Raw genomic sequence first — 22,225 nt, 5'->3', positions numbered from 1 at the left:
GGGAGAAATGCTAGACATGATGGTAGAGGGAAGGAAAGAGATGCTGCATGGGAAGGGGCAAGAGATGTTGGACCCAGAACAGAAGGGAGGGGGGAGAGAGATGGTGGACAGTGGGAATGAGGGGGGAGATGGTGGACATGGGGGTGGATGAGAAGGAGGAAGAGGTACACAGGAGCGGTGGTGAGGAGAGAACAAGGGAAAAAGCATCTTTAGGTATAACTTGTCTGGAATGTTTTTACGTTTGGGGAGCGTGCCAGGTGCCCTTGACCTGGATTGGCCACTGTCGGTGACAGGATGATGGACCTTTGGTCTTTCCCAGTATGGCACTACTTATGTACTTATGTACTGGACCATGGGAGAGAGAGCAGGAGGGAAAGAGAAGGGACAGGAAAATGTCAGGATGTTGTGGGGAGGGAAGAAGAGGGATCAGATGCTAGCTAGAAGGTGGAGGATGGAAGACGATGAGAATGGTGGAACCCTGTGGGAGAGGCCAGTAGTGGGTGGCAAAGAATTGAATGAGAGGATAGTGATTATAGAGGGTAGAAATGGGGCGTAGATTAAAGATGAAAGAGAATGAGTGAGATGGGGAATGGGAGAGCGTGGGTGAAAGAAGAAGATGGAAATTTGTAGGTAGTTGAAAAGTAAAAAGGAGGAGAAGAAGGGTGAGATAGAGGCAGAAAAGCCAAAAAGGAATGATCAATATGTCAGAGGCAGGCGTAGTGAGGGAACAGACAGGAGAGAGAAAAGGCAAATGGACTACAGCTGCTTGAAGAAGGTATTAGCAGATGACAAACAGAAAAGCAGAAAGAGAAATTGGAACCAGCAACTAAGGTAGAACAAAGCATTTATTTGAAGGTTTTAAATTTTTATCATATTGTACAGTCATCTGTTGTGGTTCAAACATCGTTGGCATCCACTGAGCTTGCAAAGTAATAAGCTGATAATATCAGTTCCAATACGCTTAGCTTTATAAGCTAAAGTCGCAGAATCAATAGCATTTATTACTCCTGCACTTGTACCAAAAGCTCCCAATAATGTGTCATACCAAGCTCGTTTAACTCTACATTTGGGCAGCTGAGAAAAAGTAATATTGAAATGAATAACATTCTTCTGATGATTTTAGCAGTATTTATACAGGTAGAAGGTACACGGACTAGGTTGTTAGTGTGTACCCCTGGATTTGAGTCAAGTATAGTAACATAATCAACCCATCAAGTATGGTTTCTTGATAGGTGTAGCATTTACACAAAAAAGCGTACAGACATTTGCTAATGATACATTAGTATAAATGTCCACAATGCTTGCAATTTTAGGACAGAATTGTTGTGTTGTCTGTCTCTGGTTTGAGCAAAACTTAGCTGTGCAAGTTATATTAAGTCGATAACACCGGATCTGGGTGTTATTAGTAACCTGACCAGAAAGTAATTGTTTATCTTGCGGTTGAACATACACTCGTTCATATAGCTGAACTCCTTTCCATAATCGTATCTTTGTTCCTGTGAAAACCATAGTTATCACAGAGCATGCTCGATAAGCGTGCATGTACAATTGTCTTGTTTTCGGATTTCACTCTGATTCTTCCATTGCCAAGTCAGCTTGCCTTGTCTTTCGGTGGTAAGATATAGTCGTCCACCCGGGGTAATGGCAATACCCAAAAACACCATAAGAAGGAGGATCATACTGATTCTTACAAGGATCTATGAATGAAACATGTTAACAGATTAGTTACTCTCTGAGATAACATTTATTTGCTGGAACATAAGTCCATTTTTCCTGCCCAGATCGGAGGATCAGGACGGTATTATCTGCCCTTGGGCTATAATTTTAGCAGGCTGTGGGGGCCCATTTTCTTGGGTAACCCATACCTTTGCACCTGCAGACAAATTAGGGGATATGAAAAATCCAATATATATTATGGTCTGAAGCGTATTGTTGTACTAATTGACTTCTAAAATGGGAACCATTATCAGTCTGAATTTGAAGGGGAATACCATGTTGAGAGACCTATTGAAGCCCAGCAAACAAAAGGCCCCAGGATAAGGACCGGAGGGAATAACAGATCAAAGGCTATGGGGGATAGGCATGAAACAACTAAATCAATCCATCCCAATAGTAAAACAATCCATCCCAATAGTAAAAAGTATTAAAGCACTGAAGGCCAAACATCCACATAAGCGAACGGAGAGGAGAAGGTCCCAGAGTCGCCTCTTCCAGGTTGACCCAAAACTTATGAGGGGATGCCTGGTACCACTCAGTGCTGCCCGGTAATACCAGACAACATTAGCACTCCCAGTCCCCCTTCCCAGGGAGCTTGATATAAAAGAGAACGAGGTAACCGGGGGCGTTTGTTATGCAAAATGAAGTGATTCAAGCAGCTTTGTAAGCTGGAGAAATATTTCAAAGATAACCTAAGGGGAAGGATCTAGAAAGGATACATCAGTCAGGGAAGAATATTCATTTTCAAAGTGGTAATTTGACCAAACTACGAGAGCTCAGAACGGTCCCATCAATCCAAATCCCTATAAATATCTTTCAGTAAAGGAGGGTAGTTAGTTAGCAGTGAACAGGTCAGAAAAGAGAGGCATGATTACAAGTCCAAGGTATTTAAGCCCCTTGGAAACCCAACAGAATGGAAGTCTACTTTGGAAAGATGTCAGTAAATTTGAAGGCACTCTAATCGCCATAACCTCCGTCTTATGCATAATCAGCTTGAACCCATAAACCTTAGAGTATTCACTGAGAACATGGAGAAAGTTAGGAAACTAGATCAAAGGCTTAGTCAGTGTGAGTAAAATGTCATCCGCAAATAAGGATACCTTATATTCACAACCCCCTACCGTGAAACCAGTGACATTAAGGTTGGAATGCAACATCTCAGCCAAATATTCCACGACCAGAGCAAAGAGCATTGGAGAAAGGGGACATCCCTGGCGAATTCCCCTTGAAAGGGGAAACAGTGAGGAAGTTACCTCCATTAATGACACCACAAGCCCTAGGGGAAGTGTAGAGGTCCTGAATCCAGCCTCTAAAATATGAACCAAACCCATAGCACTCTGTCTAAAAAAGGCCAATGAACTCTGTTGAATACCTTTTCAGCATCCAGTACGAGGAGACAAAAGGAGCGATTGTCCCGACGGACCAGGTGAAGTAAGTTACTGCACGATGGATATTATCTGTTGCCTACCTACCAGGTACACAACAGACCTGGTCTGGGTGAACCAAATCGGACAGAACCCTTGCCAATCTATTTGCCGAACTTTAACCAATATTTTAACATCAGAGTTTAGGACAGAAAAGGGATGGTAGGAAAGCACAATTTGTCTATCCTTACTTGGTTTCGGGATTACTGCTATCCAAGCTTCCATCATAGAAGGTGGAAAAGAATCTCCCTCTCGAGTCTCATAAAGAATAGCTGTTAGTAATGGGGACAGTTGCCAATAAACGTTTTATAAAACTCATTCGGGGAGACCATCAAGCCCAGGGGATTTACCTATTGGAAGTTGTTTAATAACCCTGCGGACCTCATCGTCAGTAACAGGGCTTTCTAGAAGGACACTTGAGCTGGAGATAAGGCAGGAAATGTTCGTGCCGCTAGACAGTCGTCAATGGCGCCATGCGAGATAGATGGATCAGCTTGTAAATAAGGATTGAAGGAAGTCTTGAAAATGTTGCCGGATACTTTCAGACATGGTTAGAAAATAACCTCTATCGCCAACAACTTGAGAACATTATGATGTACTCTCTGTTGCCTCAACCTGAGTGCCAGCAGGCGACCCAGTTTGTTGCTGTGAACATAGTGGTTTAGGTGGTTACGGTGCATTACAACACTGATCAGAATAAATACCATCTAAAATGCAGACATGTGGCCTGTAGCTCCCTGAAAACGGCAGAGGACCCAGATCTTTTATGTTGTTCTTCCAAGCTCCAAAGCTGAGATAATCATTTAGACAAAGCTCGCCAAACACGTGCTTTGTAACTGGCTTTTTGAAGGAAATACCACGAGTAGCTGCTTTAACGCGTCCCACACTACTCCCAAAGTGTTCAGAGTCCATCTCCTATCCTATCACCTACACAGATAGAGGGGAGAGTGGCCGGACAGGGATGTGATCAGAATCATGATGAACCCTATTGCAGACACAATGTCCCTCTCTGCTAAATGAGTATCCACTAGTACATAATCAATCTGAGAGTAAGACTCATGAGAATGGGAATAGAAAGTGTAATCTCGCCAAGGGTCACCCCCCCCCCCCCCCCAGGTCCCTAACTAGAATCAACAAAAGCCCCTAGAGATCTTATAGTCGTTGGCCATAGGAGACTGGACTTGTCAATAGCTGGGTGGACAGTAGTGTTAAAGTCCCCTCCCACGATAAGGTGACCAGCATGAAGAGAAGGAAATCTTAAGTGTAGTGTGCGAAAAAAACTCTCCTGGAATTCTTAGGAGCGTATACGAAAGATAATGTTACCACCATGCTGGTCAATATGTAAACTCAAAAATAAGGATCGACTGCTGCGTCCTCTCTTTATTTGTTCAACTTGTACCGAAGAGAGGAATGAAGCAAAATTGGCAACTCCACATTTCTTAGAGCCATCACCTGCAGAGGTACAGCACACATGAGGATAGTGAGGATGAGCGAGAAATCGCTCGTGTTCTTCTCTTGAGAGTGGGTCTCCTGCAGGAACACCACCTGAGGACTGTATTAGCAAAAGTTCTTTAAACAATTTTTGAAGCTTCTGAGGGGAGTTCAGCCCCTTTACTTTATAAGTTAAGACTTTTAGGTTAGCATACATAATGGGTCTGTGAAACCAACCAGAGAAGTAAATCTTGGGAACCTACCTTGAGAGTGCATATCACAATCCCAGGATCCCCCCTAGAAACCCTCCCCGCCCCATCCCTTATCCAAACAATACATATCCAAGCCCATAACCTACCTATAAACCCACCCAACCCCAAACTCCCTTATCCCCAAATCCTCCTCAACCACCAAACAGGCATCCACAAGGCCCCACTGAATGGGAATTCAAGGAACTAACCCAAAGCACCAAATACACCACCCAGACCCTCCCTACACTCACCCACCTCCCTCCCTCATAACCACACATTTGACTTCATCAACATTCATACATTCTGCAGCATATTGTGAAAAAAAGGGGGGGAGGAGAAAGGGAGGGGAGGGAAGGGGAAGTGGAAAACATAGTAGAGAGTAAAGTTAAAACATATCCATATTTAACCAGATTGTTTAAAGTCCCGCAAGTCTATTCAATGTTCCATAAAGCCAAGACACAGAGTGGAAATTTCAAAAGGAATGAGACAGTCACGCAGGCGGAGGAGTTTTGTTTTTTCAGAGAGACCCTACTGCCACTGTTGAAATTTTGCTCTCCGTAGCTGGGGCTACCAACACCTTATGCATCGGGGATTCATAACGTTCATTTCCAACAGAAGCTTCCATCCTCTTCCAGACAACGGGGTCTGTATGATCTGCCCTGGAGGGTGAAAACAGAGAGCAAATGGAAAGGGCCCAGCATACGAGATTTTTTTCTTTGGTTAAAATATCTAAACCGTTTCATGATGCGCCTCTGGGACAGTGTGAAGTGATACAGATCTTGAAGACGGTCCACCCTGGCTTCACTTAACTTCAGGTTACAAACCTGCCGAGCTCGTTTGGAGGAAACGTTCTTTGTCAGTGAACTTAGCAAAGCGAACAACAGTGGTCTCTGGGTTGATTACCAACTTGGCGTCCCCCAAAACCCGATGTGGCTCTCTCTAGCATAATGGACTCCACACCACCGCTCTCCTCCCAACAACTTCTTACAGAGAGGATGGATAATGGTGGAAATTTCTCTGATTCACGCGATTCTTTCTGCATCCTCAGTTTTCCAAATGGTCCATTTGTAATGTAAGTCACTCCCAGTTGATCCACAGCCACGCAAGACAAGAATCAGCCTGAGTAACTGCGTAGAATGTTCCACTACACATGCCTCCAGATCTTCCACTCACCCCCCTCCCCAGCTCCCTACGATCAACACCAAGGATGTCCACTCTATCAAAATTTATTTCTTGGACATTTTAATTTCCGCCCGAATATCAGCTAAACATTGCTGGAGAGATTAGAGGCAGTCGTTTGTATTGCGAAGCACAGGCACCCGTTACAGAGACTGCCGAGCCAGAGTCCAATGGGGGGGGGAGGCAGTGACACCTGGCGCTGCGAGGCCTTACCAGATTGGTGAACCGAGTGGCATTCTGTGTCCTTGCCGCCTGCGACGATGCGTGATGTCATCTGCATAGAGAACTGGATTGAGGCCTTGTTTTTGGATAGAGATTTATCCAGTGGTGTCATCATTAAGTTGAATAATATAGGTGAGAGTGTGATCCTTTTGGTACTCCACATTATATCCGAGTTTGATTTGACATGGTATATTCTGGATGTCAGAAAATCCCTTGATCCAGGAGAAGTACTTTTTCCTGTAATTCCTATCTTTTCGAGGATTCTCAGTAGTATGTGGTGGTCGACCCATATCGAATGCCGCTTGATAGGTCAAATTGGATAGGAGGATGTTTTCGCCCCTTGCTATTTCCTGCTTGAATCTGGTCAGGAGTATGGTTAGTATTGTTTCTGTACTGTGGTGAGGTCTGAAGCCAGATTGAGATTTGTGCAGTATGTTGAAATCAGTGAGGTATTCTGTGTTGCTATGCCTTCTGTCAATTGGTTGTTAGCCAGTATGGATGCTATCGATCTGTAATTCGAGGTGTCCTTCTGCCTTTTTTTTTTGTGTCTTTTGGGGATGGGAGTTAGTAGGATATTTCCTCTGTCCTGTGAAAATGGGCCTTTTTTGAATATATAATTAAGGTGGTCTGTGAGTTCTGTGATGTATTGCTTAGGGGTTTTTTTTCAATATATAGTTGGGGCAGGTGTACTAGTTCTCTCCCGCATGTGTCATTTGGTGCCGTTTTAGCTTAGAAAGCTGGGTGAAGCTTTTATTACACTCAGTACATGCAAATAGTTTCTCTCCCGCATGTATCATTTGGTGCCTTTTTAGGTGTGAAAAGCTGAAAGAAGCTTTTATTACACTCTGCACATGTAAATGGCTTCTCTCCCACATGCATTATTTGGTGCCGTTTTAGCGTTGAAAGCCAACGGAAGCTTTTATTACACTCAATACATGCAAATGGTTTCTCTCCCGTATGGATACGTTTGGTGATTCCTTAGCGCTGAAAGCTGAGAAAAGCTTTTATTACCTCAGTACATGTAAATGGTTTCTCTCCTGTGTGGATCATTTGGTGATTCTTGAGTGTCAAAAGGTCGAGAGAAGCTTTTATTACACTCAGCACATGTAAATGGTTTCTCTCCCGCATGCATCATTTGGGTGCCGTTTTAAGCGTTGAAAGCCAACGGAAGCTTTTATTACACTCAGTACATGCAAAATGGTTTCTCTCCCGTATGGATCATTTGGTGATTCTTTAGTGTCAAAAGTCGAGCGAAGCTTCTATTACACTCAGCACATGTAAATGGTTTCTCTCCCGTATGGATCATTTGGTGATGCTTTAGTGGACAACAGTCCGAGCAAGCTTCTATTACACTCAGAACATGTAAATGGTTTCTCTCCTGTATGGCTCATTTTGTGCCCTTTGGAGCAGAAAACCAAGCAAAGCCTTTATTGCGCTCTGTACATATAATGCATTCTTTCCACAGTGTCTCATTCGGTGTTTTTTAGTGCTGAAGCTCAGTAAAGTTTTTCTTAGTACATATAAACTGTTTCTCTTCAGTTTGGGGTCTTTCCAGCTGAAAGCTCAGCGAAGCTTCTACTAGACTCCATCCATGGAACTAGTTTCTCTCTTTGACTTGTGAGTGATCGCTTTTCTGTAATCGGAGCTTTGAAAACCAGGGTAAGTTCTTTGGACCATGAGGAGATATGAAATCAATAGACCTGTTAGATGAAGTACAATGTAAATTCTTGCTGGCCTCCCTTCTCAAGGTAAGAAGCCCTGTGATCACTATTAGTACTTTGGAAGGGGTCTCTCTGGTAAGTGTGTCTGGTACCCACTGATGTTAGACAGCTCCCTGTAACTTCTCTCACACTTTGTGACTCCATCCAGCGAGCACCCTGCAGTGTCTTTTTCTCTTCTGATTGTTGGTGATCCTTCTTTTCATTTTTCCTCTTAGGATCCTGGAAAATATTCTCACAGACATTTTCTGACTGTCTTTGGATTTCTTCTATTTTTACAGAATCTTTATGTTGATTCTTTTCTCTCTTTCTTTCTTGTGGAGTAGCTGATCTAGAGGATATAAACAAAAGGCATTATTGATGTGGTAGAAGATAGGAGCAGTTTCTAAAATGTTACCTGTGTAGAAAAAGAGAAAGGACAGATTCTAGGTGTGGCTTTAGAAGTGATAAGTTGTTATTTGCAAATCGTTGGATCATCTCCACCCAGGACAAGTTTGTAGGAGGATGAAAGAGCCATGAGGAATGGTCTGAATGAGAAGGGGATAATCTGTGTTCTCAGGGAGTTTTCTTCGACAGTGGAGGAAGTAACAACCCAGCTCCAGACTCCTACGGCAACAGAGCCATTGTCAGGGCAATTCTGGCTGGCGTCACTACAGAAAGACCAGCTTAAGAATGGAACATGTAGAGATATGATGGCAATGTTTATAGTCAACCTGTTAAATGTGTCTGAAAATGATTAAAGAAGAGCGGTTTCTAAAAGCAAGATAGAATATAAGGGCCTGAGATTCAGCGGCACTTATCCAGGCACGACTCAGTGAGCAGGAGTTATACCCAGATAGTGCCACTGAAAATCTGGAGAGTGCGTCTTAGCATGATCTAGATAAAGGGGAGTAAAAGACTATTAAATTTTGTCTTAACTAGAGCGACTGTTCGTGTTACGATCAGGTGATAATCAATAAAGCTAGACCCACATTAGGTGGTCTTTTTCTGGGCTCCTAGGCAACGGCCTATCGACATCCTGACAGGAATATTGTCCTAGGCCGCATTATTCCGCTTGTGAGATGTCTGCTTATTAGGGTGCACAATATGGACACAGCTGTCACCCCAATTTCCAAGAGATGGAGTGATGCAGAATGAAACTAACCTGCTTCTTTACTGGAAATTAAGGATCCTTCAAAACCTCTAGAAAACCTAGGTATCCGAAGTCTTCATTTAATCCTTTACCTTTGGTCTCACATATTTTGTCTTTTTTTCTTTTTTTTTTAAATTTGAAAATTTTATTAGACACAACGTAAGGAACACAATGTAAAGCTATGCTGCCTTCAAAATTCTGAAATACATCAAACAATTGAGTTACATCTCGGTATATCATCAGTTTTAATATTTTTTCTCCCCCCCCCCCTCCCCCCTCCCTCTCCCACCCTCCCTATTCATTACTGTCCACTTCTTGGTTGTATCCCCTGTTTTTTACAATGTATTAGTCCATAATTTCTCCAAATGAATCCACTCTTTAGCATCAGGTTTGTATTTACCCATTCTCTTATCAGTCAACTGTTCCAAGCCTACTATATTCTTGACTCTCATCTTCCATGATGCAATAGTGGGGCCAAGTCTCTGTTTCCAGTGGGCCGCAACTTCCAACTTTGCGGCTGCCAACCCTAATCTTTTAAGCCTCCTTTGCCATTTCTGACCCCTTTTATTTCCCCACCCTAGTAAACACCATTTTGGCTCTGTTGGAAATTGTGTGTCCAAAATGTGTGTCAAATGTGTGGTAACATCCACCCAAAATGATTGTATATACGGACATTCCCACCATACATGTATAAAGCTACCTACCCCGTCCTTACATCGCCAACATTGATCAGATACATTGGGATATATACGTTTTAACCTGTCCGGCGTGTAATACCATCTACTTAGAACTTTATACGCATTTTCTTTTATTAATACACAGATAGATGCTTTTTTCACCTCCATACACACCCTTTCCCATTCCTTCACACTCATTTCAATATTTAGATCTCGCTCCCACACTGTCATATAGGGTAATTTCTTCATTTTGTCTCCCCTTATATATCTATATAATCTGGATATACCCTTCTTTCCTCCCTCCAAGGTTTCCCATATGTTTTCCAATATCTCTCGTTCACGTGGATCAGACTGCAACCACCCTTGTCCCTTCATAAAATGCCTAACTTGTAAATAAGCATAATGATCGGAATCTGGCAGTACGAATTTCCTTTGAAGGGTTACAAACTCTCTTAACACCCCTTCAGACATAAGGTCCCTAAATCTTTTCAGTCCCTTTCGATTCCACTCCCGAAATACCCCTCCCTCTCGCCCTGCAGGAAACTCAGCTTCTTGCCTAATATATGCTAAGGTAGAGGTTTTTACCCCCTTCTTAAATTTGTACTTTAGTACATCCCAGATATGTTGCAAGTGAGATATGAATGGGTTATGATTTCCCTGGTGAGAGTTAGACATCTTTACAGATCCCCACACTCCTCTTTCCAGATTACTCCCAGGTATTAAATCTTGTTCCAGAGTCGCCACAGGTGATCTATGCCCTTTGCTCCATTCCGCCACCTGTTTCAACTGCGCTGCTTGATAGTACCACAAAACATTGGGTAGCCCCCGTCCTCCCTCCTCCACCTTCCCCCACATAATTCTTTTGGATATTCTAGCCCGCTTGCCCCCCCACGCAAACCGAGACAAATCAGCTTGTAGTTTATTTAGAGCTGCTGTGGGAACCTCCAGCGGCAATGTTTGGAATAGAAACAACATCCGGGGAACCAAGTTCATCTTTATCACCGCTATCCTGCCCCACCATGATAACAGTCCGTTTTTCCACCTGCTCATATCTGTACGCAGTTCCCGGAATAGCGGAGCGTAATTCAATCCGTATAGCTTTGTGATATCCCTTGATATCCAAATTCCTAAATATTTAAAATTATCTCGTGCATGCCTGAAGGGAAGTTTTTGCAACAGAGCTTCCAACACAATTTGGGATGTATTGATACTCAAAATTTCCGATTTATCATAGTTTACTTTAAATCCAGACAACTCTCCGAAATTTCGAATCTCATTACAAATGCGAGTTAAAGACTCCTCCGGATGACTTACATAAAAGAGAATATCATCAGCAAACAATGCTATCTTATGTTCCCCTGTTCCCGCTTGAAATCCTCGTATCTGTGTTGTCTCCCTAATCTTCTGTGCAAACGGCTCAATTGCTATAGCAAAAAGCAAAGGTGAAAGTGGGCACCCTTGTCTAGTTCCTCTCTGTATCTGTACCGGATCTGAATATCCCCCATTGACTTTTATCCTTGCCATTGGTGCTGCATATAGTCCCTGGAGCCAAGTTACAATCCCCTTACCAAATCCCATGACCTTTAATACCTCCCAAAGATAGTTCCACTCCACACGGTCAAAGGCCTTTTCTGCATCAGTTGTTAACAACACCATATCCTCCTCCCTTTGTTGTGCCTCCCATATTATATTTAATGTTCTCCGGATATTGTCAGCTACTTGCCTTTTGGGGATAAAGCCAGATTGATCCGGATGAATTAACTGAGGCAGAAATGTATTAATTCTTTCGGCCATTACCTTAGCCAATATCTTGATATCAATATTTATTAAAGAAATCGGTCTATACGAGCCACATTGTGTTGGATCTCGACCTGGCTTAGGGAGGACCGTAATCCCCGCTTCATACATACTTTTCGGTAACTTCCCTGTTTTGAAACATGCATTTCCCACCCTCACTAACAATGGACCTATTTTCTTTCCCAACAACTTATAAAATTTGGCCGTGTATCCATCTAAACCCGGTGCTTTCCCCCCCTTCAGGCCCTTAATTACTCCTTCTATCTCCTCCACCGTAATAGGTTTATCTAAATATTCTCTCTGATATTCCGTTAGCCTTTGTAGACCTAACCCCTCCAGATATTGTTGAATTCCTACCGTGCTGGCTCTCGTTTCTTTGGCATACAGGGCTGAATAATACTGAGCAAATCTTTCCCGAATCTCCTTATCCTGGTGAGCTAACTGGTCTCCTACCCCCTTTATCTTGGTGATTGTGTGACATATCTGCTGTTGTCTTAAACTTCGTGCCAGCATTTTACCCGCCTTATTGCTATACTCAAAATACTTCTGTTTTGTAAGTTTGCGATGATATTCCATTTGGCGTAATTGAATCCGTTGTAACTCTGCCCTGCATTCTTGCAGTTCCCCCCAAATTCCCTGATTTCGTCCCCCTTGATGCTGTGCTTCTAAGTTGACTAGCCTTTGTCGCACCCTCAACTCTTGTTGCTGTCTCTCTCTCTTACGCTGACTCCCTTTCCTAATCAAATGCCCTCTTACTACCACCTTTAGAGCATCCCAGAGGATCCCATCAGAGATTTCCCCATTATCATTATGTTTTAAATATTCTTGTATCACTATTCTAATTTCTTCACAAGCATCTACAGTGTCTAGCAAGGATTCATTTAATCTCCAAAAAGTATGACCCCGTTCTCTCCCTAATCCCTTCCATGAGATCCAAATAGGTGCATGGTCTGATGCATGGATGGTTCCTATACCCGAATCCCTCACCTTACCCCATAAATTACGGGAACTCCAAAGGGTATCTAACCTATTATAAGTACGCTGTGCATGGGAATAGAACGAATAAGTCCGTTGCCCCGGATGTTGCATCCTCCAAACATCAATCAGGTCCAGATCCTTGACCATTCTCAGAAGCTTGGTCGTATTTGCCTGACCCCTTCCCCTCACACCTTTAGAGCGGTCCAAGTCTGACAAGGCCCAGTTGAAATCACCCCCTAGTATTATATCCCCTGATACAAATTGGAGCAGTTCCTGCCTTAAAGCCTCAAAAAATGCACCTTGCCCCTCATTAGGAGCATAAACATTAATTAATGTAATTGGTTGGTTATTTACTTTACCTTTAATCGCTATACATCTACCCTGGCTTTCCACATATGTTTGTTCATGAACAAAGGCGACTGTATCTCTTATATAAATTGCCAGCCCTCCTTTTTTCCCCCCTCTGGGATCAGCCTGGAAAAATCCAGTGCCCATATTTTTATATTGTATTAGTCTTTCATCTTTCTTTTGAATATGAGTTTCTTGCAACATTACAATGTCCCAATGCATTTTATAAATTTCCCTATATATAATACTTCTTTTCTCAGGGGTATTCAAGCCATTCACATTCCATGATCCCACTGTTATCCCACCCCCCTCCCTACCCCCCCCCTGCCCCTCCCCTCCCCCATGAAGTCCCCTCAACTGGCCTCCAAGCTTAGATGCCAGTTAGATCCCTAAGGAAGTGTCGTTCCGATGGGTTTTCCATCCTCAGTTTATCTTTCATGTCCCCCCTTACCCACCTTCATCCATCTCGTCTAATCCCCTTTTTAATCATAGCCAACAGAAATAGAAAAACATTCAATGTTTCTTAACATAACTTCTCATATAATACAGTGTACATAATACCAGATTTAGATCCGGGCTATTGCCCTGGAACCAGTAGCTTTTTCAAGTCTCTGCGTCTCTCTCATGCCCTTGATCCTCATATGTTGGGCTCCTTCTAGTGTTGCCTCTGCTTTGCTGGTTCCATCCCCCCGCTCCCTTGGCGGGTTTGCCTTTTTGGGAGCTTTGAGGTGTCGCTGTTACTTCTGGCAAGTCAGTGCATCCTAGTGTTGTCAATATTTTCCATGCTTCCTCTGCTTGCATTATTCTCTTTGTTTGACCACCCACTGATACCAATATGCCGCTGGGATACAGCCATCTATATCGCAGGCCAGCCTTTTGCAGATATTTAGTTATATCTTTAAAGTCCCGCCTTTTTTGTAGAGTTGCTTTCGCCAGATCTTGAAAAATCTGTACCTTTACATTGTTCCATTCCACTTCCCCCATAGCGCGTGCTTTCCGCCATATTGCCTCCTTAACTTGAAAATCATGGAAGCACACAATTATATCTCTGGGGAATTCACTCCTCTGCGGTCCCAAACTTCTGTGGGCTCTATCAATTTTTATTGTGAGCCCTTCCAGCATTTCCTGGGGATCTTTTCCCTGATTCAAAATATAGGCACAGATCTCTTTTACAGTCTTCTCTACATCCTTGTATTGAGATTCTTCCGGCAAGCCTTTAAAACGTAAATTACTCCGTCTGGAGCAGTTTTCTAAGTCCTCTATTTGCTGCTCTATGTTCAATCTCACTTGTTGTTCCATATTTACTTTCTTTTTTAGCGTTTGTAATTCTCCCGCCATTGCCTCTGTTCGCTCCTCAGTCTCAACTACGCGCTGACCCATCTCTTTTACCTCTTCTCGAAGCTCTGCAACCGCCGACTGTATACTTTTCCTGGTATTGATCATCTCAGATTTAAGCTCCTGAAACCATCGGATGATTTCGCTCCTTTCCACCTCGGTATCTCCCGCACTTTGTTCCTCCATTTCGTTATCGGGATCTTCTTCCTCGGTCAGCGCCATTTTAGCTCCGCTCTGAAGTAGGGCCACGCTCACTTTTTTAACAGCCCGCGGCGAATCCGCCGAATACTTGTATTTCGCCAACTTTTTTCTCGCCGCCATACGCTATTATAATCCGTTTCCAGCGATCTCGGGATTTGCCAAGCCAAATGCAAAGCGGAGATAAGGAGGGCAAAAAAGGACTTTGAGAAGAAATTAGCGTTGGAAGCAAAAATACATAGTAAAAACTTTTTTAGATACATTAAAAGCAGGAAACCGGCCAAAGAGTCGGTTGGGCCGCTGGACGAAAATGGTGTTAAAGGGGCGATCAAGGAGGACAAAGCCGTAGCGGAGAAATTAAACGAATTCTTTGCTTCGGTCTTCACCGAGGAGGATTTGGGGGGGACACCGGTGCCGGAAAGAATATTTGAAGCGGGGGAATCGGAGAAACTAAACAAATTCTCTGTAACCTTGGAGGATGTAATGGGTCAGTTCAGCAAGCTGAAGAGTAGTAAATCACCGGGACCTGATGGTATTCATCCCAGAGTATTAATAGAACTAAAAAATGAACTTGCGGAGCTACTGTTAGAAATATGCAATCTGTCCCTAAAATCGAGTGTAATACCGGAAGACTGGAGGGTAGCCAATGTTACTCCGATTTTTAAGAAGGGTTCCAGAGGAGATCCGGGAAATTATAGACCGGTGAGTCTGACGTCGGTGCCGGGCAAGATGGTGGAGGCTATTATTAAGAATAAAATTGCAGAGCATATACAAAAACATGGACTGATGAGACAAAGTCAGCACGGATTTAGTGAAGGGAAGTCTTGCCTCACCAATCTAATGCATTTTTTTGAGGGGGTAAGCAAACATGTGGACAATGGGGAGCCGGTTGATATTGTATATCTGGATTTTCAGAAGGCGTTTGACAAAGTGCCGCACGAAAGACTCCTGAAGAAATTGCAGAGTCATGGAATCGGAGGTAGGGTATTATTATGGATTAAGAACTGGTTGAAAGATAGGAAGCAGAGAGTAGGATTGCGTGGCCAGTATTCTCAGTGGAGGAGGGTAGTTAGTGGGGTCCCGCAGGGGTCTGTGCTGGGTCCGTTGCTTTTTAATGTATTTATAAATGACCTAGAGATGGGAATAACTAGTGAGGTAATTAAATTCGCCGATGACACAAAATTATTCAGGGTCGTCAAGTCGCAGGAGGAATGTGAACGATTACAGGAGGACCTTGCGAGACTGGGAGAATGGGCGTGCAAGTGGCAGATGAAGTTCAATGTTGACAAGTGCAAAGTGATGCATGTGGGTAAGAGGAACCCGAATTATAGCTACGTCTTGCAAGGTTCCGCGTTAGGAGTTACGGATCAAGAAAGGGATCTGGGTGTCGTCGTCGATGATACGCTGAAACCTTCTGCTCAGTGTGCTGCTGCGGCTAGGAAAGCGAATAGAATGTTGGGTGTTATTAAGAAGGGTATGGAGTCCAGGTGTGCGGATGTTATAATGCCGTTGTATCGCTCCATGGTGCGACCGCACCTGGAGTATTGTGTTCAGTACTGGTCTCCGTATCTCAAAAAAGATATAGTAGAATTGGAAAAGGTACAGCGAAGGGCGACGAAAATGATAGTGGGGATGGGACGACTTTCCTATGAAGAGAGGCTGAGAAGGCTAGGGCTTTTCAGCTTGGAGAAGAGACGGCTGAGGGGAGATATGATAGAAGTGTATAAAATAATGAGTGGAATGGATCGGGTGGATGTGAAGCGACTGTTCACGCTATCCAAAAATACTAGGACTAGAGGGCATGAGTTGAAGCTACAGTGTGGTAAATTTAAAACGAATCGGAGAAAATTTTTCTTCACCCAACGTGTAATTAGACTCTGGAATTCATTGCCGGAGAACGTGGTACGGGCGGTTAGCTTGACGGAGTTTAAAAAGGGGTTAGATAGATTCCTAAAGGACAAGTCCATAGACCGCTATTAAATGGACTGGAAAAATTCCTCATTTTTAGGTACAACTTGTCTGGAATGTTTTTACGTTTGGGGAGCGTGCCAGGTGCCCTTGACCTGGATTGGCCACTGTCGGTGACAGGATGCTGGGCTAGATGGACCTTTGGTCTTTCCCAGTATGGCACTACTTATGTACTTATGTACTTATGTACTTATGTACTATCTAGCTTTTATCCTAGGGTAGACACTCTTTTATTGCTATAACCCGCGGAGCTCTACACTCTGGCTACCGACTACATCGGTGACGTCACTTCCCTTGTCTTTTTTTCTTATCTGACATGCCCTTATTTACACGGTTATAGAATTCAATCCCTCTAGCACAGATTTCTAAAACAGTTTTACTAAGGGGCCTTCACCTTCCTTTTCAGTTAGGAACTGGGAGTGAGAAGCATTGCTTTTCTGTGTACGTGTACATAAGCTGATTGGTGACACTGTCCAGGTTCTACCCCTTTTCCCCTCACCCCCACAGTCCAGCTTCTCTAATTTGAGATGGCATCCCTCTATCCCTCTTACCCTCCCCCCAGCCACCTGTATACCTTTTCAAAGCAGTCTTCTGTTTTACAGGTTGTCAGCAACAATTCACAATGAGCTGCTCGTGCTGACATCACAGCCTTTTGTTTGATGCAACTTCCTGTTTCAGCAGAAGCGGGAAGTGTCAAACAGAAGGCTCTGATATCAGCACGAGCAGCGCAATGTGAATCACTGCTCTCTGCTGCCAACCTTTAAAACAGAAGACAGCTGACGGGTTAGAGGGAGGGATGCCATTGTGAATTGCAGAAGGGGCAAAGGGGAGAGAAGCTGGACTGCGGGGGGGTGGGGGGAGAAGAAGAAAAGCTGGATAGGGAGGCGAAGACATAATGGGGAGAAGGGGAGGGAAGAGAGTGGGATTCTAGATTCTAGAGGGAAACAGAGGGGAGATACTGACAATTGGGGGACAGGAAAAGAAGACTGAGTGGAGACAGAGAGAGGGAGAAGATGCCGACTATGAGGGGAAGAAGAGGGAGAAAAGAAGAAGTTACATTGTAGGCCAGAAAGGGGAGAAGCTGAACTATTGGGGTAGGGAATAAAGAGGGCACAGGGAGAAGATAGGCTATAAATGATGGGGGGGGGGGGAGAGACGGAAGATGTTTGGTTACAACAGTTGTGGACAGAGTAAAGATGGGCTCTAAAGGTGGGGGTAGAGAGAAGGAGAAAGATGAGATACTAAAGCGACAAAGGTGGAGGAAAGGGAAAAGCTGAACATGGTGAAACCATGTGGGAGGTGTTTGTCAAGGAGATGAGCGAGAGGAGGGTGGTGAGGATAATAATGTGGTAATGGGGAGGTGACAGAAGGGAATAGAAGACTGGGGCAGGAGTGAGATCAGAAATTGGAGAGCTAGGGATGGAGAGGAGGAGATGAAAAGATGACAGGTATGTGAAAAGAAAATGAAGAGAGTAAAATTTGAGTTGACAGAAAGGGAGCAAAGAGCTAAAAGGGAAAGATGGATGTGAGGGAATAGAAGAAGACAGAAGGAGAAAGGAGAGAGAAGAAAGGACAAAGACAGCCACTGGAGAAAGTTGGAAGAAGACAGGAAAGCAGAAGAGAAACTCACTGGGACCAACATGACTGGAAAAATAAGAAAGATCAGGTGGGAAAAAAAGTGTTTCTTTCTGAATTTATGAACTGGAATATGTTAGTTTTGGGACATGTGAACTACAAAGGTGTCTTGAGGGTCCTCTAAAAGAATTATTTGTTGTTACATCAGTAGTATTTTAACTTGGCCTAGGCACTCTAGTCTTTCTGGTTCACAGTTTTTTGCAGTCTAGTAGATGGGAATTTTGGTTTTAAAATATCATACTGATAGTTTGGGGAAATATGCATCACTGATATCTTTGTATTCTGCTCAATACAAGAGTAAATTAAATTGTTTTTATTTTTCCAGGGTTGAGTTCTGAGTTTGCCAGGCACAATACAAATAACCCCTCCCTTGACATAATGAAGGATCTTACTGTGTTTTGCATGTGACTGAGGTGTGATATGCTGTCTACATGTAGTTTGTGTACAGATCTATAGAAATCCCACTTGTTCTGCTTGACCAGTCGTAGGTGTATTGGTGTTCTAAGGCCCAGTGTACTACTACTACTACTATTTAGCATTTCTATAGCGCTACAAGGCGTACGCAGCGCTGCACAAACATAGAAGAAAGACAGTCCCTGCTCAAAGAGCTTACAATCTAATAGACAAAAATAAAGTAAGCAAATCAAATCAATTAATGTGTACAGGAAGGAGGAGAGGAGGGTAGGTGGAGGCGAGTGGTTACAAGTGGTTACGAGTCAAAAGCAATGTTAAAGAGGTGGGCTTTCAGTCTAGATTTAAAGGTAGCCAAGGATGGGGCAAGACGTAGGGGCTCAGGAAGTTTATTCCAGGCGTAGGGTGCAGCGAGACAGAAGGCGCGAAGTCTGGAGTTGGCAGTAGTGGAGAAGGGAACAGATAAGAAGGATTTATCCATGGAGCGGAGTGCACGGGAAGGGGTGTAGGGAAGGACGAGTGTGGAGAGATACTGGGGAGCAGCAGAATGAGTACATTTATAGGTTAGTAGAAGAAGTTTGAACAGGATGCGAAAAAGGATAGGGAGCCAGTGAAGTGACTTGAGGAGAGGGGTAGTATGAGTAAAGCGACCCTGGCGGAAGATGAGACAGGCAGCAGAGTTTTGAACCGATTGGAGAGGGGAGAGGTGACTAAGTGGGAGGCCAGCAAAAAGCAGATTGCAGTAGTCTAAGCGAGAGGTGACAAGGGTGTGGATGAAGGTTTTGGTAAAGTGCTCAGAAAGAAAGGGGCAGATTTTACGGATGTTGTAAAGAAAGAAACGACAGGTCTTGGCGATCTGCTGGATATGAGCAGAGAAGGAGAGAGAAGAGTCAAAGATGACCCCAAGGTTTCGAGCTGAGGAGACAGGGAGAATGAGAGAGCCATCAACAGAAATAGAAAACGGGGGGAGTGGGGAGGTGGGTTTGGGGGGAAAAATGAGAAGCTTGGTTTTGGTCATGTTTAATTTCAGGTGGCATTGAGATATCCAGACAGCAATGTCAGACAAGCACGCTGAAACTTTGGTTTGGATGCAAGGTGAGATATCAGGGGTAGAAAGGTAGATTTGGGAGTCATCAGCATGGTAGTAAAAGCCATGGGATGAGATTAATGAACCAAGGGAAGAAGTGTAGATAGAAAAGAGGAGGGGACCAAGAACAGAACCCTGAGGTACGCCGACAGGCAGAAGGATAGAAGTGGATCTACCAGAGTGAACACTAAAGGTGCGGAGGGAGAGGTAGGAAGAGAACCAGGAAAGGACAGAGCCCTGGAATCCAAGTGAGGACAGGGTATCAAGAAGTATGCTGTGATCGACAGTGTCAAAAGCAGCGGAAAGATCAAGAAGAATGAGGATGGAATATTGACCTCTGGATTTAGCCAGTAATAGGTCATTGGAGACTTTAGTAAGCGCAGTTTCGGTTGAGTGGAGAGGGCGAAAACCAGATTGTAGTGGGTCAAGAATAGCATGTGAAGAGAGAAAATCAAGGCAACGGCGGTGAACAGCACGCTCAAGTAATTTGGAGAGAAATGGAAGGAGGGAGATGGGTCAGTAATTAGAGGGACAAGTAGGGTCGAGTGAAGGCTTCTTAAGGAGAGGTGTGACCACAGCATGTTTAAAGGCATTTGTAATGTTTCCTATTCAAAAGTACTGTTCTTGCTGTTTGAATCTAAGGAATTAATGCTACTGTTTTATGTCCGGTTTGCTACGCGTATGTTGAGTTGGAATTTATTCAGGTTTTGTATTTCACAATGTAATTGGTGGTGGAGAGATTTATGTTGCTGTTGCTCAGATGACAAGAGAATCAGAAATTTTTTGTGGCTACAGAGCATGTTTACATTAAACTCATAAGAACTGCTATGTGGAAATGTATGCTCACCTCCGCTCCCACCCAGCTACTCCTTCATGCCACCCAGCTGCCAGATTTTCAGAGAACACCACTATGGTATCAAATGTGTAATACAAAACGCTGATTAGTCCAAGATTTTGTTGATAATGTTGCAAAATTTGTACTTCTGTGGGTAATATTTCTAAATATAATTTGAAAATTCAGATGTTTAATTTAACAAATATTATGTATATACTAGCTTCCTTTTTATCTGATGTATTTTGTGTGTAGGGGTAAGTTGACTTCTGGCCCTGGCCCCGCCCCTAGTTCCACTTCCTTTCTGCCTACAAATTAGGCCCCGAGTATAACTAACTCTGCACTTGTACTTTGTTTCTTTATGTTATGTTATTCCATCTCTGGTCACTGTGGAGATTTGGCCACAAGTCTCTGCAGTCCAGACCCTTCAAGCCCCCTCCCTGTGCAAGGGAGGTAAGAGACTGCTATGAGTATCTTCTACCTGTAACCAGGAGCTGTGTAGCTGTTTACTCTGCTGGCATCATATTAAAGGTATTGAGGCAGGTTGTGGGATACAGCCTCTGTTCTCCCTTAGGGCCGCTTGATAACAGTGATCATAATATGATCGGTTTTGATATTGGCATTGAAGGAAGTGAAACTAGGAAATCAAGTACGCTAGCGTTTAACTATAGAAAAGGTGATTACGACAAAATGAGAAAAATGGTGAAAAAAAGACTGAAAGGAGCAGCTCGCAGAGTAAAAAACTTGCATCAGGCGTGGATGCTGTTTAAAAACGCCATCCTGGAGGTTCAGGACAAATATATTCCACGTATTAGAAAAAAGGGAAAAAAGACTAAACGTCAGCCGGCGTGGCTAAACAGTAAGATAAAGGAAATCATTAGAGCCAAAAAACAATCCTTCAGAAAGTGGAGAAGAGAACCAACTGAAAGTAACAGGATAGATCATAAGGAATGCCAAGCCAAATGCAAAGCGGAGATAAGGAGGGCAAAAAAGGACTTTGAGAAGAAATTAGCGTTGGAAGCAAAAATACATAGTAAAAACTTTTTTAGATACATTAAAAGCAGGAAACCGGCCAAAGAGTCGGTTGGGCCGCTGGACGAAAATGGTGTTAAAGGGGCGATCAAGGAGGACAAAGCCGTAGCGGAGAAATTAAACGAATTCTTTGCTTCGGTCTTCACCGAGGAGGATTTGGGGGGGACACCGGTGCCGGAAAGAATATTTGAAGCGGGGGAATCGGAGAAACTAAACAAATTCTCTGTAACCTTGGAGGATGTAATGGGTCAGTTCAGCAAGCTGAAGAGTAGTAAATCACCGGGACCTGATGGTATTCATCCCAGAGTATTAATAGAACTAAAAAATGAACTTGCGGAGCTACTGTTAGAAATATGCAATCTGTCCCTAAAATCGAGTGTAATACCGGAAGACTGGAGGGTAGCCAATGTTACTCCGATTTTTAAGAAGGGTTCCAGAGGAGATCCGGGAAATTATAGACCGGTGAGTCTGACGTCGGTGCCGGGCAAGATGGTGGAGGCTATTATTAAGAATAAAATTGCAGAGCATATACAAAAACATGGACTGATGAGACAAAGTCAGCACGGATTTAGTGAAGGGAAGTCTTGCCTCACCAATCTAATGCATTTTTTTTGAGGGGGTAAGCAAACATGTGGACAATGGGGAGCCGGTTGATATTGTATATCTGGATTTTCAGAAGGCGTTTGACAAAGTGCCGCACGAAAGACTCCTGAAGAAATTGCAGAGTCATGGAATCGGAGGTAGGGTATTATTATGGATTAAGAACTGGTTGAAAGATAGGAAGCAGAGAGTAGGATTGCGTGGCCAGTATTCTCAGTGGAGGAGGGTAGTTAGTGGGGTCCCGCAGGGGTCTG

General features: G+C 43.6%; 1 protein-coding gene and 1 pseudogene across 1 annotated transcript in view; both read right to left on the bottom strand.

Annotated features, from left to right (window-relative positions):
* The window catches only part of LOC115459984, a 40,284-nt pseudogene extending 28,161 nt beyond the window's left edge, over positions 1-12,123 (bottom strand).
* Positions 1-22,225, bottom strand: part of LOC115475352 (zinc finger protein 84-like) — a 232,508-nt gene that overhangs the window by 142,929 nt on the left and 67,354 nt on the right. The gene's annotated exons all lie outside the window — the stretch shown is intronic.

The sequence above is a fragment of the Microcaecilia unicolor genome, chromosome 1 (genome assembly GCF_901765095.1).
Source record: "Microcaecilia unicolor chromosome 1, aMicUni1.1, whole genome shotgun sequence".
Lineage (NCBI taxonomy): Eukaryota > Metazoa > Chordata > Amphibia > Gymnophiona > Siphonopidae > Microcaecilia > Microcaecilia unicolor.
Note: the sequence above shows the minus strand (reverse complement) of the source record. Positions and strands in the feature narration are given on the sequence as shown.